The following is a 19152-nucleotide window of genomic DNA, read 5'->3' as shown; positions in this document are numbered from 1 at the left end:
TCTAACTTTTCCTCTTACTAGCTCTGAAACCTTTGATAAGTCACCTCCTCTGAATTTAAATTTATTACTTTAAGAAATGAAGGGTTTGAGCTAAATAATAACTAAATACACTTTCAGCTCTAAATTTCTATCATTCCATAATTGTTATAAGGCAAATCCCTACTTGGGACAAATCAGGAAAGATTAGATACCAGATGTTGTTTCTATTTATTATAGGTGTCCTAATATTTACTGTACACTTAGGTAAGATTATTATCATTGACTCTACTCCATAAGTATAATCCCAATATCCTGGGGTATAGTGACTTTAATTATGTAAGACATATCAACTTGTCTATTAAAAGAAACAAAAGAATGTGGGGCAAAAAAAGAAGATCAAATAGATATTTATAGTAAGAATAGCTTATGTTTCTCTAACATATTCAATTTTCCATAGTGATTTCTGACCAACAACTCCATGAATTATTTAATGCAAATAATATTATTCCCTTTTTGTAAAGTTTATAGATAAACAAGAGGAAGAGTCACATATTAACTCAAGTCTTACAACATGGTGACTCACTAACTTAATTATTGCCCTCAATTTTATAAAAGCATGAGGATTAATTATGGCAAAAGAGTTGGTCAGCTAGGCAGTGTAATGAATTGAGCATAGGTCAGGAAGTCAGGAATATGTGTTTAAATTCTGTCTCAAATAATCACTTGTGTGACTCTAGACCAGTTACTTAATCTCAGTTTCTTCATCTATAAAAATGTATATAATAGTGGGAGACAAGATGGCATTGTGAGGGATAAATTCCCAGAAACTCTTGTCCCAAAGCTCCAAAAGTTATAAAATTATGATTCTAATCAAATTTTAGAGGGACATAGTCCACATAAATACCGAGAGAAACCATTTCCCAGACCAAGACACATTGATAGATCTGAGGGAAGGGTCTGTTCCATGAGAACCTGTTGTAAAAAGCTGTAGTACAGCTACACCATGCAGTGAAAACTAGGTCTTCTTCCAGGAATAACCCAGAGTATGCCTGGGTCCCTCACAGCACCTGTGTCCTTGGCAGCAGGAACAGTTTCCAGATCTCTTGGTGTGGGAGGACCACATGGAAGGTTTGTGAGAGCACCATTCTCAAGGTAACCACAGGAACCTACAGAGCCATCCAATAACTGCTTCCAGAGCACTCAGTCAACAGACTGTAATGGGAAGGGGTAGACTGCAGAGGTCTCTCTGCTATCCCTGGGGTAGGACTCTGCTGCTTTGTACATACTCAGATCCAGGTTGTAGTCTGGGCAGGGTTCCTCCTCATAGCTCCAGGGCAGAGGGGAGTACTTCTGGTCATCCACAGATCAGAGCACACAGAGCACAGGCCAAGAGAGCAGTCAGACACTCTCCTAAGACATTGAAGCAATTAAGGTGGGAGGAGCTGTGCCAAAAAACCCCAAACCTTTGGAAGTGTGGTGAATCAGCCATAGGCCAAGGAAATGAGAAAACAACAGAAAAAGAAGAATTTGACCATAGAAAATTACTTTGGTCCCATAGAAGATCAAATTATATACTCAGAAGATGACAAAGCCAAAGCCTCGAAGAGAAACAGGAGTTGGTCTCGGGTTATGGAAAAGCTCAAAAAAGACTCTGAAAAGCAAGTAGAAGAGGTAGTTGAAAAACTGGGAAGAGAAATGAGAGCAATGCAGAAAAATCATGAAAATCAAGTCAGCAACTTGATAAAAGGAGATACAAAAAGATACTAAAGAAAATAACATGTCAAATGGAAAAAAAAGTATTTCAAAAGGCAAATAAGGAGATGAATGCTTAGTTGGAAAAGGAGATAGAAAATCTCTCTTAAGAAAATAACTCCTTCAAATGTAGAATGGAGTTAATGGAAGCTTATGACTTTGAGAGAAATCAAGAAACAATAAAACAAAACCAAAAGAATGAAAAGCTAGCGGAAAATCTGAAATATCTCATTTGAAAAAGAACTGGCATGGAAAGCAGATCCAGGAGAGGTAGGTTACTTGAAAGTCATGACCAGGAAAAGAGCCTACACTTCATTTTTCAAAAAATAATCCAGCAAAATTACCCTGAGCTCCTAAGAGCAGAGGATAAAACAGAAATTGAGGGAATTCCCCAATCACCTCCTGAAATAGATCCCCCCCCAAAAAAAACAAACTCTCAGGTATATTATAGTCAAATTTCAAAACTCCCAAGTCAAAGAAAAAAATACTACAACAGCCAGAAACAAACAATCCAAACATGGCACTACAGTCAGTATTACACAGGATTTGGCAGTATATACATCAAGGGCTTGTAGGACTTGGAATATATTCTTGATAGCAAAAGAACTTGGGCTGCAACTAAGAATCAATTACACAGCAAAGTTGAACATCCTCTTTCAGGGGAAAAGATAAACTTTCAATGAAACAGGATACTTTCAAATTTTCTTTCTGAAACAACCAGAGCTGAACAGAAAGTTTGATCTCTAAGTACAGGATTCAGGTGAAGCCTAGAGTGGGTAAAGGGGAAGGGTTAATTATGAAAAACTTAGTGATATTAAACTGTGAGTACTCCTGCATGGGAAGAAGATACTGATAACTTGTATGAACTTTCTTATTTATAAGATCAGTTAGAAGAAGCATATATAGACAAGGGACAGGAGGGAGCTGATATACTGGTATAATATAGTATAAAGATGGAATCAATGGGTGATAAAGAAAAGTACTTGGAAAAAGGCAAAAGAAAGGCAGAATGGGCTAAAATATTTTACATAAGAAAGTCAAGAAAAAGCTTTTGCAATGGAATGGAAGGGGGTTGGTGGGGGGAATGAATGAGCCTTCATTTTCACCAGAATTGAGTCAGAAAGGAAATAACATACATTCAATAGAATGTAGATATCTGTCTTACCCTAGAGGAAAAAGAAAAGGAAAGGGATGGAAGAAGGGGGTCAGGGGGAGGGGAAGGGGGAAGTAGGTGATAGAAGAGAGGGAAGCGAAAGGGAGAAGATAGATACAATACACTTCTGAGGAGGAACAGGGTGAAAGGATAGAGAGAATAGGATAAATGGGAGTGGGGATCACTAAAATAGAGTGTAATGTAGTTAACAATAGCAACTGTAGGGGAAATATTGAATCAACTTCTCTGATAAACTTAGGATAAAGAATGAAATCCATCCCAGAGACTGAGTTGATGGTATCTGAACCCAGAATGAAGTATACTTTTTTCTTCTCTCACTTCATCTTTCTTTAGTTTTCCTTTTTTTTGGGGGGAGGGGGTTTGTGTTTGCTTTCACAACACAATTATTATATAAATGTGAAAATAAATAATTAAAAATGAGTATAATAACACATCCATCTTGGAATTTTTGGATAAGTTATATGAAATAATATTTACTAAGCACTTTATAAACCTTAAAGTATTAGTTAGATGCTAATCATTACATATTAAAGAATTATTAGATTATTTCTCCTGTCTCTGTTTTTATCTACCACTGTTCAAATATTCCTTTGATTCCTAGGAAAATCAGAAGTAATTGGTATGGTGGGGAAAAGAATTTTGGTTTGTACAGTTTGTTATAACCTATGCAGTAGGGCAACCAGGCAGTAGCTAGAAACAGAGACCTGGAGGTTGGGTGACAGGTTAAGCTAGAATATGGAGATAGAAAATAGAGAAGAAAAACTTTAGAGAGGATGAACCTGTGAAGATTAAAAGAGGTTTTCATAGGAATCAAGAACATGACATTGGGGCAAACCTGTATTTGAGAGATGGGAAGATAAAGAGAAGCCAGGAAAGGAAATAGAGAAAGTATAGTCAGAAAGTTAGAAAGAATTTTAGAAAGGAATGTTTTTAAAACCTCTTGAATAGAACTGGGCAAAGAAAGGGCAATCACTATGAAATGATGTAGAAAGTTTAGGAACTGAAAGATGTAGGTTAATATTCTCATTGAGTTATTTACTACCTCTGATTTTGGAAAAATCATGTAATTTTCTTTGTCATTAGGTTCTTTATCTGTAAACTAGGTTCATTACTTTCAGTTCACTTAGTAGAATTTTAAGGCAAGAAAATAAATTCCAAAATGGTTAGAGAGAGAAGAATTGAAACAAAGGTAGTTGGGTATATAGTATATATTGCTTTTTCAAGAAGTATGAGAATGAGATACCAATTTTGAAAGACAGTAGCTTAAGGAGGGTAACAAGGTAGGAAAAAAATGATAGGTAAGAGTATACCTGAGTCATGTTTATAGGTAGAAAGTTAGAATTCATCTGCAACTCAATTATGAGTAGAAAGTTAGAACCCATTTACTACTCAATTACAATTCAGTTCTTCAGACATGATTCTGAATTTGCAAATGAATTAGTATATAACAAAGAGAACCCAAGGGCTGCCAATGTCTTCCTTCATGTAGTAGCATAATATAAAATGGAAACAGAAAAAATGAAAAATATGAATTTGGAGTATTTATTTTATGATCACCAAATTGAGGATGCTATTATGACTTCCTTGGAGAACCTCAGTTGTAAATGCTATTCAAGAGCAGCCTCCTCTTTGATAGAAATGTTTAACTATTCAAGAGTAGTTTCAGTTAGGAAGAAATGGAGAGAAACTTTGGAAAGAAACAATAACGACATTTACCATGTCAACTTGAAGAAATACAAAGAGCCAAGTGTGGTGGGTTACTTCTGAAATCCCTTTTCCTGTGGAGATTGAGGCTGGTTGATGATTTGAGCTCAGAATTTCTCAGCTGTAGCATGCTAAGAAAATCTGGTGTACTCCTTATATCTGGCACCAGAATATCTGGCCCCCCAAGAGTATGTGTATGTGTGTGTGGGAGAGTACCAGGCATCATGACTAAGGCAAATGTGATCATAGTGGAAAATTCTTCTGCCAATCAGTTGTGGGATTGGGCTCATAAGTCATGTGCATGTGTGTGTATATGTGTCTCTGTGTGTGTATGTGTGGGTATTCACATGCACATTTATATGTATTTATGATATACATATATATGTGAAGAAGGAAAGAATTAGAATTCTAGAATAACAGTAGCAAGCTAGTGCTGAATATTCAGAGCAGACTCCCTCATACCATCAACTCCAACTATCTGCTTTGCAGTTGATTAAAGAACATAAATTTCCCTGTCTGAAAAGTGTCTGTTGTGTCAAAACAAAGAATATCAATAAGATTTTTCTAATAAATTGAAGAGAAAAAGTTTCATTTTGATTTGAAAGAGAAGTTGAAATTTATCTTCCAATTTCCTAAGAAAATATAGAAATACAAATTAAGTTGCCAAAGTATTATGGATGATATTAACGATTTTGTGGGTATATGAGCATTTATAGAGAAATATGGATATTTTAATACATGAGGACTCTAATGGTTTTAATTTCTTTGGATTGGAATGCAGATCAACATGTAATGTAAGCATATGTGAACATGTTGGAAAAATGATTGTGGAGTCAACTGAATAATAGGGGAATTGGTTAGAATTGGGAAATATTGTGGAAATTGAGTCTTGAAAGTAAAGAAACTGCCCAAATACTACTTCGAAGAGAGTGACTATGGTGGTAACAGAACTCAATTCATGTCATAAAAGACTGAAGAGAAAGAGCTAAAGATAGTTTTTCAAGAGAAGAGAAGGTTTAACAAATACATGAAGGTCTTCAAATATTTTAAGTATCAAGGGGAAAAGAGACAAATTTGAGCTACATGACTGCAAAGGGGATCTTTGACCAATGGATGCTATAAAGGAGAACAATTTCAACCTAATGTTACACGGAACTTTTATCTACTAGAGTTATACAATGGAATAGGTTGCTTTATGATGTGATGAAATCTCAGTTAAAGGAGAACTTCAAGCATATATTGAATGACTATATCTCTAGGATGTATAAAATTCATTTCATCATTGGGTGGGAGGTTGTAAATAATTTCTATGATCTTTTATGATTCTGTCTTCCTTTGAAACTGTGATTTAACAAACTCAACCTCTCTTACCCCCCAATTTGCTTTGTCAATCTCCAATCCAGACTTTTTTCTCTGAAATGCAAAATAATTTAGCAGGAAGGGAAGAAAGTTCTTTCCAGGTAAAATTAAGTTTACATTCTTCATTTTTCTGGTATTCGGGACCTTTTGCATGCAACTTTCTCCTTGTCATTTAATACTGATTTCCTTCACCCATACCATACCTGAGTCAAGGCTATAGTCCCTGAACTGCCTTTAATTCCTCAGCCTTCATAGCTTTGTTCATGTTGTTTTTGCCATGTGCGACATTTTGCCCCTCACCTTGGACAAGCAATTTAGTGTCTCTGGGTTTTGTAAAAGGAGGGGGTTTAACTAGGTGACCTCTAAGTTCTCTTCTAGTTCTAAATTTTTGATCCTAAATTTCAACCTAAAACTTCTTCATTATCCAAATTTGACTAATACATGCTCCAGAAAGTTTCATTTCATAGTTCTTCTCAAATAGATTTTTATTCTCTATTACCTTTACTCTATTCTGCAATCTCTTCCTCTTTACTGGGTGATTCCTTATGACCTGCAGAAAAAACTCCCACTCTCCCGTCAATCCCTCCAAACCTGTTTTGATTTTTTGTGTCTGTCAGTTAACATTTAATATCTCTTCTCCCTTTTTTAGAGATGGTTTTCAACAATCAGGGGATCCATTCTTTTTCTGCTCTCCTCCTAAACTCTCTGTAGTCTAGTTTCTGACCTTATCATTAAGAGAGCCATTGAAACTAATTTTCAGGCTTACCAAACATCTCTTAATTGACAAAGCTAATGATCCTTCTTCTTCAATCTCTGACTCTGACTGTATTGATCCTCCTTTTTTCCTAACTCTCTTCTATCTAGACTTGTATGATATTGTTCTTTCCTGGTTCTTCTATTTATCTGACCATTCCTTTGCTCCTTTGTCTCCTTTGATGGATCTTCATTCGGGTGATATTTGCTAAATGTCAATGTTCCCTCCCAAGACTCTGTCCTGAACCCTCTTATCTTCTCCCTCTAAGCTGTTTTACTTGGTGAATTCATCAGCTCCTGTGCTCCTATGATTTCATTTGTCTTCTCTCTGCAAGTGATCATTTTCCCTTTCTCTCTGTGTCTCTTTGTCTCTCTTTTATGTACCTAGTGGACAATTTGAACTGTATATCTTATAGACATCTTAAATTTAACATGTCCAAAACCGAATTTATTGTTTGTCTACCCAAATCTCTTCTCTACATTCTCTTAAACTTTTCCTATTATTTCTACCTTTATTAACCCTTTCTCTTATCTGATTCTGCCACCATCCTGGTATTGGTCCTCTTCACTTCATCCCTTGATTATAGTGCAATAACTTGTGGGAACTATCGCACTGGAATCCCTACCTCCAGTTGATTCTCCAAAGCACTGTGGTTAAAATATCTTTGTGTGCAAGTTAGATCATTTCCCCACCTTTCCCATTCAACCACCTCTATTTGTTCCCTATCCCATCCAGGATCAAATGCAAAATCCTCTTTTTTTGACTTTTAAAACTCTCCTTAACGTGGATTTTTTTCTTTCTTTTTACGTTTCTTACCTCCCCCCCACCACCAAAGATTGTATGATTCAGTGATAATGATCACTTTTTTGTGTTTTCTATTTTTTCCTCAATTGCATTGAAAAAAATTTAACAGCCATTTAACAAAATGTGAGTTCCAAATTATCTCCCTCTCTTACTTTCCTCTTCTCTCTTTGAGAAGGCAAGCAATTTGATATAGATTACACATGTAGAGTTATGAAACATAGTTCCATATCTGCCATATGACAAAAGAAAACAGACAAAAAGAAGAACAAGAAAAAATTTTAAAAGTAAAAAACTCTGTCAGTCATCCACATTCATACTCCTTCATTTCTTTCTCTGGAGGTAAATAGCTTTTTTTCATCTTAATCCTTTAAAATTATTTTAGATCATTGCATTGCAGAGAGTAGCTAAGTCATTCATAGTTGATCAATGTATAATATGGTTGTTACAGTGTATAATGGTCTCCTGTTACTTCTTGCACCTTGTCAGTGCATCTTGGCTCTACTTTGGCTCTTATGTTGTCAAAGAAAGTGGGTACAAACTATGTTGTATAAATTTTCTTTTCCTAATGAAGTTTCATGATTCTAGAGATTTAATATCATTTTTAATGACCTTGTGTAATTCTTGAGGTCTTATCAAAGGTGAAAAGAGTTGGATATAGTTCAAGGTAAACATTTCCTATATTAAGACTGGAGTTCTACTCAGATATATGAGAATATGTATGATCAATAACATATTAGGAAAATATTATAAGCAACACAGCTTAAAACAACAGTAACTATATTGATAACAACTTTTATTTGAGAGTTATCCAAAAATGAGATATGATGCTTTAGAAAGTAGTGAATTTAACAACTAAGATGCTTAAGCAAAAGTAGAACTTGCTATACTTGTTGGGAAAAGGATGCACAGTCAAGGATGGGTTGAACTAGATGACCCCAGGAATTATTTCTAATCTGACAACTCCATGAATGGGTTGACATTGGGAAAACAATCAACATAAAACATACTACTAATAAAGGAATAATATAACAGGAACTAGATATATGATTTTCATGTTATAAGATATCCTGAGATGAGGAAGAGTTTTTAGGGATAGGTATTTCCTCTGCAACTCATAGTCTAAGAAATTTTCCTAGAGCTCTGAGAGACTGAATGAGAAGCACTCTAACAGTCTACATGCAATCCCTCACCCTCACTAATAGCCAACTCATCCTCTCTTCCTAATAGGCATGCCTCTGACATCTTTTGCTCTTCTTTAAAGTTGCCCATTGGTTAGAAATTGTCATTGTCTCACACCTCCTATGTGCCTCTATTCTCTTCTGCATGTGAGATTTTTTTTTTTGCAAGGCTTGCCCAAGGCCACACAGCTAGGTAATTATTAAGTGTCTGAGACTGGATTTGAACTCAGGTACTCCTGACTCCATGCCTGGTGATTTATCCACTGCGCCACCTAGCTGCCCCTTACATGTGCGATTTTTTTGAAAGCAATCTAGTCACAACCCTCACCCTGCATACTGCTTAAACAGGAGGAAAAAATAGAGTATTAATTTATGTTTTTTAAAATGAAAATCATGAGTATAAGAGAATCATTCTTCTAATAAAAAATCTAGCTAAAATTAAGAGCTGGCATTATTTATAGTGGAGAAACATTGGAAGTTTTCCCACATTAGCTATTGTTATTTGTAACAAATTTAGAACTATTTTAACATTAGAAATTTTAGTACTGTAGAGATAGGACAAAAAGAGGAAATTAGAGGAATAAACACTGGCAAATACCAAGTAAAATATTTTTATTTCCATATGATATAATGCATTATATTTTTTTTTGTTTTTGCAAGCCAATGGAATTAAGTAATTTGCCCAAGGTCACACAGCTGATAATTTTTAAGTGTCTGAGGCCACATTTGAACTCAGATCCTCCTGACCCCAGGGTCAGTGCTCTATCCACTGGGAACCTAGCTTATCCCTCTCCCCATATAATGCATGGTTTAGAAGACCAACGAGAATTAACAAAAATTAAATAGAATAATAATAAAATTACAAACAATATGAAAAAAGTTCCAAACAACTACTAAACAAAATAAAAATTCATTCAACCCAAGCTCATCAAATCTGCAAAGGTGATGCAATGTCAAAATAATTAGTGTTGTAGGAATTGTACAAACTAGTCTTTAATTGCTGAAGCTTTTGCTATTTATACATTCCCTTTCCCCAGGACTCAGAAAAGCACTTGGAATATGGAAAGAGCTCAATATACACTTTTAAATTTTTCAATGTGAATTCAGAGGCTAGAGTCTGGTCATTGCTGGTCACTATCTCTATTCATAGGAAGGACTCAGAGAAGTTCTAATCGGTCAGTGAAGTTATAAACTCTTGTCACTTCTTTATTTCAGCAAAAACAGCAAACATTTCACTCTCCTTTTCCCTTCAGCTATTGATGATAATAGCCATTGAAATGGGAGTTACATAAATAAATCTTTAAGTTATTTCTAATTTCTGATTGTGTTTCTTACAAATTTTATCAGGTCACAAATTCTCTTTGAATCCTATCTCGTAATTATTTTATTAGGGGGATAACAGTGCAAAAAATAAGTAATTATCTTGTGGTACAAAGAAAGAGAAAATGAATCTTCCATATCTATCTTTTGGTATGACAGGGAAGGAAATTCTTTTCTTCTTCTCCCTTTCTGATTGGGGAATAAGATAAATTAGAGGGGATTAAGGCTTTGATTTATTAATAACTCTTTTAAATTCTTGAATATCCAGGCTAAAAGAATTACCTGACTTGACTTGAGACTCTTTACCCCTAGACCAGTAGTTCCCAAAATGCTGCTGTTGTTGTTTCCACAATATCCATTCAACAATAACAAGAGCAACAGTAGCAGCAACAGTACCATAATAATGAAATGCTTTAGGAATCCCTAGGATGATTTAATACACTGCTCAATATTCTTCATAATTATTTACTTCTCAAATTATTGCTCAAGATTTTTTTAACACAAATTCTTTGGCCCATTATCAGAACCTCCAAGAAGTTCCCAAATCATTGCTTAGGAACCACTACAATAGGCTATAGAGACCTCAGTAGACATGATTCAGGAAGTTTAGGGAGGAGGAAATATTGTATTGTTTCCAGCTTCTAGAATAAGGAACAGTATACAAGTGCACACCAAAGAAAAATCATAACCAAGTAGCAGAATGAAAGTTTGATTTAGAAAGAGTCTTGTTCCCTGCTAGGTCAAGCTCCCCAAAGTCCAAAGGATGGGATTTGTTTTCTATAACAAACCAAATCTTGGCTATATTATCAATCCTCTTCACACAGTGAAATCTGCTAATCATAATTCAATTTCATAATTAGGTGAGCAAAAATGTTCCTTGTCCCCATATACTCCTGTAAACAAAGAAACAAACAAAAACAGTATTGTGTAATGAAGCAACAGATATTCAGTGACTTTCCATTTCCAGTGAAACCATGCTCCTGAATCAAGATAAAGGCAAGCTTTTCATATTCATATCCATTTTTCTTTTCTGTTCATCCCAATTTCCTTTGTACCATAACTATTTATTTATCAACTATCACTATTCTCCTATAGGCTGGTTCCTGTAGTGGTCCCTTGAGGAAAGTAATTATGCTATTTTCAATCCTTTTGTTCCTAGGAGGCTCCAGTTGTTGTGATGCAGAAGGAAAAACTAATTGAGTCAAAATTTATTCTTCACCTTGTTTTGCCCTTCATTTTCGAAGAAAACCACATCAGGAATGTGATACCATGACAAGCACATGAATTGGATTTGAGGGGGTGGAAGGGAGCTGTGCTAAGTCACCAGCCACACTTTCCCTACCAGACCTAGGTCCTTTGGCCAGATATGAATCAGGATGACTGGAGATGGCCCTGGATATGGGGCAATCAGAGTTAAGTAATTTGCCCAGTGCTTTATCCACTCTACTACCTAGCTGCCTATTCTTCACCTGCCATGTTCTTGGAGTAATACAAAAGCAAAGAAGAGAATTTTCCTATGTTTAAGTAGACATGATCAATTATAGCACACATTTTTATTATAGCTCTTTCCCTTGCAATTGCAAAATTCTTTAAAGTTACTTACAATAAATGATTTTATCTATGTTTTAGAAGATATTGGTGCTTAGTACATAGTGAGACAGTCATAAGCTCAATAAGAACTGGGTTCAATTCTAACTCTGATTTATATTGACTGTGTGTAAAAATCCTAATATCTCTTCCTAAGGTAATATGCTAAGTCTATAAGTCATAAGTAAGTGGTTGATTTACTTCAGGGGAAGGACTCCCTCTGTGGACCAAATCCCAATAGAACAATAGATCCTTAAATCCACAACATAAAGAATTTTATTTTATAAAATAAAAAAAAATTGAGCCTCGGGAAGAACAAATGACTTGTCCTTGGAAACTTAGGGATCAAATATTAGAGGTCTGAATCAAACACCAGTCTCCTGAGTCTAACACTTTTTCCAACTAAATTGTTGCTTCTCAAGACTACAGTCCATACATAAAGGGGTGATAAATCAGGAACACAAATAGAATAGAGTGGTGCATAAAAGTAGAATGAACAGAATTCTATGCCTTAAATGAATTAAAAGTCCTTGTCATGATGCTTAGACAAGTCTGAGCTGTGTTTCCTCATAAAAAGTGATACAATATGTATGGGAGGAGTTGTGGGCATTTGTGAAAAGATACTTGAAGAGAAGATGTCCCTATACAAATAACTTTAGAACTTACCATCAGAAAGCACAAATGGCTTATCTCCTCCAATAGCTTTGCTTGTTCTTGTCCCTCATTCTCTTTTTTCTATTGCAAGGCAAATGGGGTTAAGTGGCTTGCCCAAGGCCACACAGCTAGGTAATTATTAAATGTCTGAGACCGGATTTGAACCCAGGTACTCCTGACTCCAGGGCTGGTGCTTTATCCACTGCACCACCTAGCCGCCCCTTGTCCTTCATTCTCAAAGAGAACCAAAATGACACCACTATTTTATGAGGGGAAAGTATAGTAGATCTGACTGTGGATGATTAGAACAATATGAACAGAGAAAGCTCTAACACAAGTCAGGCATATAGTCCATATGAGCATTTGGAATAAAGATGTCTCTAAAATTCATGCATCTCACATTTCTTTTGAACTACCACAAATTCTACTTAGCTTATAGAGCACAGTGCCTTTGATATAAGCATGCCATGCTAGGTGGTTCTATGCTAGTGGGTTTTATACCAGTATCTCCCATAACCCATAATCAATTCCAGGGTTCTTTAGAAAAACCTTGAGAGTATCCTTGTATTATTTCTTCTGATCTTCATATGAGTGTTTGCCTTGTGTGAATTCTCCATAAAATTATCTATTAGACAAATGTACATGGTCATTTCATTCAGACATGATCAACCCATTGCAATTGTACTCTTTGCAGTAGACTTTGAATGCTTGGCAGTTCAACTTGAGAAAAGACTTCAGTGTCCAGGACTTCTCAATTGATCTTCAGAATCTTCCTAAGATAATTCAAATGGAAATTATTGTTTCCTGGCATGGCACTGGTAGGCTGTCTAAATTTCACAGGCATCCAGTAAGTTCAGTAAAACAGCTCTGTAGACCTTCAGTTTGGTAGGCAATCTAATATCTCTTCTAGACATACTTTCCTTCAGAACCTTTCCAAACCTGGGCTAGCTGTAAAAATAACATCATCATTTAAATGCCCATCCATGGAAAGGAAAGCACATTTATCCACAACATCTAAAATTTCTCCATGCACTTTCAATCAATGATTCCCTGTCTGGATGGTTTGGTATTGGTTTGGTGTTAATTGTCAGACCAAAATTAGAATAAGTGTCAGAGAATTGGTCCATTTGTTGCATCTCATTCTCAGAGGCTGCATTAAGTACAAAATAATATGCAAACAGAAAGTCTCACACCAACTCCCTCTTCTTTGGTTTTGGTTTGTTTAAATTATTTCTCATCAGTGTGATATCTGACCTTGATGTTCCTTTTATTATCAGTGTTGTCCAATAGCATCACTAAAAACATTGTGTTAAAATGTATGGGAGCAAGCACATAGCCCTACTTCACTCCACTGGTAACTGGGAAAGCATAAGACCATTATCCATTGTCCAGAACTTGTGCAAGCATGGTGCCATGAAACTGAATGCAATGAATGTTCCTGGGCAGCCATATTTGATTGACAGTATCAAAGGCATTGGTAGATCAACAAATGTTAAAAACAGACTTCTATTCTTTTCCTAGTATAACTTCTGGAGGTGTTGGGCAGCCAACATCATATCATAGCTTCCTTGACCCTTTCCAAAGCCACAATGACTCTCAGGTTAGATAATCATCTCCCAAGTGAAATATCAGCTTATTAAGGAACACTCTGGCAAGAATCTTGCCAACAATGACTAAGAGAGAGGACCCACCCTTGTCAATAATTGTCACAGGGCAACCTGTTTCCTTTTCTTTCATTAAGATGAACAGTTGAGGCAAATTTTAACTCTTAGGGAATAATCTCTTCTGGATATCAAACCTGGAAAATTTCAGTCAACTTTTGTTTTAGCATTGGACTACCTGCTTTACAAATATGAACTGGAATAGAATCAATACCAGCTGCATTGTCACATAAGAGGAGCGTAATAGCATTCAAAATATCTTTTTCAGAAGAGGCAAGTTTTGCTAGAAAGGAATTGGCTTCAGCAATACTTTAATGATGGACTGCTGAGAACACTATTGAAGTTCAGCCCTTCTCTTCAGGATCATATTTTCATAACTAATCTGTATAAGCACAGAGTAGTTAAAATGCATAAATAGTGTTCTATCAAAAAAGTGCTTTGAATTGTTACTATCAGTGTAAAACTGAACTCCATCTGCCTTATTACTGAGCCCCAAATCCTACATTTCTGTAATCTTCATTTACCCTTTACTTTTTAAAATTTTTAATTTTGTATTTTATTTTCCCTAATTACATATAAAAACAATTTTAACTTTCATTTTTAACATTTTGAGTTCCAGATTCTCTCCCTTCCTCCCTTGCTACACTCCACATTGAAAAGTCAAAGAATTAGATGTAGTCATGCAAAACACTTCCATAATAGTCATGTTGTTAAAAAAATAATAGACAAAAACCTCCAAGAACACTAAATTTTTTTTAAAAAATGTATTTTTTATCTGTTTTCAGGCACCATCAGTTCTTTCTCTGAGGATGCATAGTATTTTTCATCATAAGTCCCTCAGAGTTGTCTCAGATCAATTTATTGCTAAGAATAGCTAAGTCATTCACAGTTAATCATCTTATAATATTGCTGTCATTTTACACATAGTATAATTAACTTTTCATTAGATCAAATAAGTCTTTCCAGGTTTCTCTGAGAGCATCCTGTTCATCATTCTTATAGCATAATAACATTCTATCATAATCACAAATCACAGTTTATTCAACCATTCCCCAACTGTTGGGCATTCCCTAATTTTCAATTATTGCCTCAAGAAAAAAACTGTTTTAAATATTTTTGTACATATAGGTATTTTGCCCTTTTTATATCTCTTTTTGGATACAGATTTAGTAGTGAAGTCTTCCTTGAACACTCATATACCCCACTGGGTTTGCTACTTTAAAGATAGCTACCTAGCTAGTTAGCTAGCTAGGTATATAAGTAAACAAATATAGAAACAAACAAAAATAAATAAACTGATAAAGAAAGAAAAACAGGAAAAAAGGAAAGGAGAAAGAGAGAGAGAAAAGAGGAAATGAAGAAAAAAAAGAGAAAAAGGAAGGAAGGAAGAAATTTAGAGAAGGAAAATAAATTGAAAAATGGCTTCTAGATGAAAGTGAAGACTCATCTTCTGGGCAATCCTAGTTGCTTAGATAAGTTGCAGAAAATTATGTCAGTAGTTCAACCCAGGGTCCTGGGGTAAAAACTTTTCCTTATTGTGGATATAGGGGCTGGTACCATGTTAATCCACTCCAATGAGGGGGGAAACTGACTTGTTTATTTATTAAGCTTAGTGTCTATATTGCCCTGTCTTTGGCACTAATAAATCTTGGTCTCCTGACTGTTTTTTTTATTTTGAGTCCATAAACAAGTTACTTAATTTCTCCAAGCCTCGGTTTATCTAGCCTTAAACTGGAAGAATAATATACTAAAAAGCAGTGTAGCATAGTGGACAGAAGATAGGCCTTGAAATGGGAGTATATGCCTTGCCTCTAGTACATTCCAGGTATATGATCACTCTTGTTGTGCTATATAACTCTCTAAGGCTAAGTTACAGATAAGTTAATATTTGAAGTTGAAGAAAGAAGTTTTGATGTTCTCCAAAACTAAAGAAACCACATGTTCAGGATGCCCCTCTCTTATTGCCTAGCCTCGATCAACCTATATTAGAAGCTTGTTGTGAGTATCAAGAAATATGTGTTAGTGGAATTATAGCTCAAGTAGCTCACTTAAGGTCACCCTTTGCTTTAGTTTCATGATTGTTATATGGGGACATTCTACTAGACTACCCAAAAGTCCTTTCCAGTTCTAGATTGATGTTCCTCTGGAAATCAGTCGATCAGATAGATGACCCCAGTAACTTTATACAGATGTTACAAATGCACAATGTCAAAAAGTATATGGGTGATTTATGATTTCTACCTAGTATCAAAATAAGCCATAGGATAATCTTTTGTGTCTTGACTTGTCAATAATAAATCTAAACCTGGTTTAGAAACTGTACTTCTTGGCTTATGCACTATGTGCAAGTGTTCTGGCTGAAGCTCAGATGTCTCTCTATCAAATAAGATTTATGGATCAACTATAATCCAAAGTATACCAAGCTTTCTTCAACCTTCATAGACATGAGACAATTATATAGATTGTTTAACTCCACATCCCATCACCACACACACACATATATAGCCATTGCTTGACATTCTAGAGTTCATTTAGCATGGCTTCTTCCTCAAGAAACCAATTTTGTAGACTTCTGTGTAGTTATATATTCTATTGTTTTAAAAATATTTCCTATTAAAATTGTTCTCCCAACAAGTATGATTCCCAATTAATAAAATTAACCATCCCCAAATTCAATTAATCTTAATTCAGTTTAATTAAGCACTGACTATGTACCTCACCATGTTTGAAGTATTGAGAGATCATTCATATGGAGATGTCAGAGAGATGGAAATGCAGAAATGTAATAGAGATATTGGTAACAATAGATGGTTTGGAGAGTCACTGAAAAGAGATGAAAATTGAACCAACAAGAGTGATGATATCACTAAGAAAAACAAACCAATAAATAAAAGAAACCTTTCCAGGACAGAGCCTTGGGGGACAAACACTTAGTGTTTATTGTTGCTATTTCAGTATTCCCATTTAAGATTTTCTTGGCAAAGATACTAGGGTGGTCTGGCAATTCCTTCTCATACTTATTTTACAGATGTGAAAATGGAGATTAACCGATTTAAGTGACTTGCCCAGTGTCATGCAGCTTGTTAAATGTTTAAAGAACGATTTGAACTCATACAGATGGGTCATCCTGATTCCAGACCCAAGCTACTATATACCTAGCTGCTCAGTGTTGCAAGGTGAAAAGGAGATGATGATTTAGAAAAGGAAACAGGGAAAGAGCAATCATATAGGCAGAATCAGAAATAAACAAGAACAATTACTTAGAAGAAAAAGGAGCAGGGGTACCTAGGAAGAAGAGAGAATCAATGCAACAATAATTCCTTGTTTTATAAGGATTGCTGCAAATATTGGGAAATAGTTTGGTAGAGAATAGGTTTATCTCTTACACAATACCACTGTAAACTCCAGGTGGATTCATAAACCATATATAAAAGGCCACATCACAAATCATTAAAAGGTAACAGAAGGCTGTATCTTTCACAACTCCAACTTTGGGAAATGGAGAAACATTCATCATCTAAGCTACAAATGTATTCATGAAAAATTACTGAATCACATAGCATTAAATTAGAAAGACCCTCATTAGCTATTTAGCCTAACTCATACCTGAAAAAGTCTCAGTATAATATATCTGAGAAAGTCACCCAACCTCTACTTGAAATTTTCACTGAAAATAAAGACATCACCTCTTATTGAATTCCATTTCAATTTTTAATATATTTAATTGTTGGGGATTTCCCCCTGATATTGAACTCCAAAAATTAAAAATAAAAACACTTTGCATGAATAAAATCTAAAACTATTGCATCTGGAGAGACCTAATCTAAAGAAGAGAAATGATTGAGTAGGAAAAACAATCTTTGTGTTCATTGTCTCTGAGTAAACTCTGATATTTGTGATACATGCAGAATTGACACAAACAGAAAGCCAAATGCTTTTCCTATAGACAAATGATTAAATTATATAATTTTCAAAAGAAACATCATGACAATTTTATGAAAAATGATCCAAATTATGAATTATAAAATAGTTTCCCCTAAGTCAAGTAAATTGTTTGTTGATTTACTCATCTCACATTTATCAAATTGGCCAGCATGATAAAATATCAAAGTAATCAAAGTTAAATGGTCTATAAGAAAATGGTCACATTTTTGATGAAGCTGTGAATTGACCAAATCATTTTGCAAAGCAAATTTAGATTACGTGAGAAAAGTCACTAAACTCTTTATATCTTTTCATTCAGATATTCTACAACTAGGCATACAACCACAAGGAAATTAGGGGAAAAAAGAAAAAAAAATGCCTCATATATACAATGATATTAATAGGAATATTTTATTTCTTGTAGACAGAAAAATAAAATTAAAAGCAAAGTAGACACATATTATTTAGAGAGCTAAATAAATAAAGGTACATGAATATTATGAGATACTTGTGTGCCATAAAAAAAAAATGAGGAATTAAGGGTAATATGGGTAAATTTGTACAAAATGACAATTGAAGTAAGAAGAAATAGTATTTCCTACAAACAACTTTAAAATAATGCCTCAAATTAAATTTTATAGTGGAAAAGCCAACATTCTTCCATCCAAGACAATTTAGGAAGGCAGAAAAAGAGATTTGTGACATGGGAGAGGAGACTGGCCCAGAGTCCATGTAGATGGAACACCAGATGTGGGACTAGGCCTAGTATCAGAAGCAGTAATAACTTAGGCAACTCTCAAATTATAGACTTACGTAAGGTACCTAGCAACTGGTCAGAAAGACATTAGAACTGACTTCTGTGGTTAGTACTATGTATAAGATCAGATGCTTCACTTACATCCATTTTTAGGTCATAGTTCAAGGGCAATCAGGAAAGAGTGGGAGTCCTGAGCAGCAGTATTATTTATTGTTTAAAGAGATCAGAGACCCTGAGAAAGAGTATCATTTCCAATTCCAATGGCAGAAGCAGTATTGATTGCAATCCCATTGGATCAGAGACCCTTCCTGGGTAAAGACCATAGAATAGACCAGAAGAGCAATGACCACACTTATCCTCAGATTAAATTGCCTTGGAAGCACTGAAAACTTCCTAGAACTAGCTCATTTTAGAAACAGAGTGTAGAAAAGCTTGATGCTTGAAACAGTGATGTAGAGAATTGAACTCAGCTTTAGAATAATTTCGTATAAAAATAAGATGGAAAATGAGCAAAAATAAAATAAAAATTACAATAAATGACAATA

This window comes from Macrotis lagotis, chromosome 3 (assembly GCF_037893015.1).
Source record: "Macrotis lagotis isolate mMagLag1 chromosome 3, bilby.v1.9.chrom.fasta, whole genome shotgun sequence".
NCBI classification, from domain to species: domain Eukaryota; kingdom Metazoa; phylum Chordata; class Mammalia; order Peramelemorphia; family Peramelidae; genus Macrotis; species Macrotis lagotis.
Note: the sequence above shows the minus strand (reverse complement) of the source record.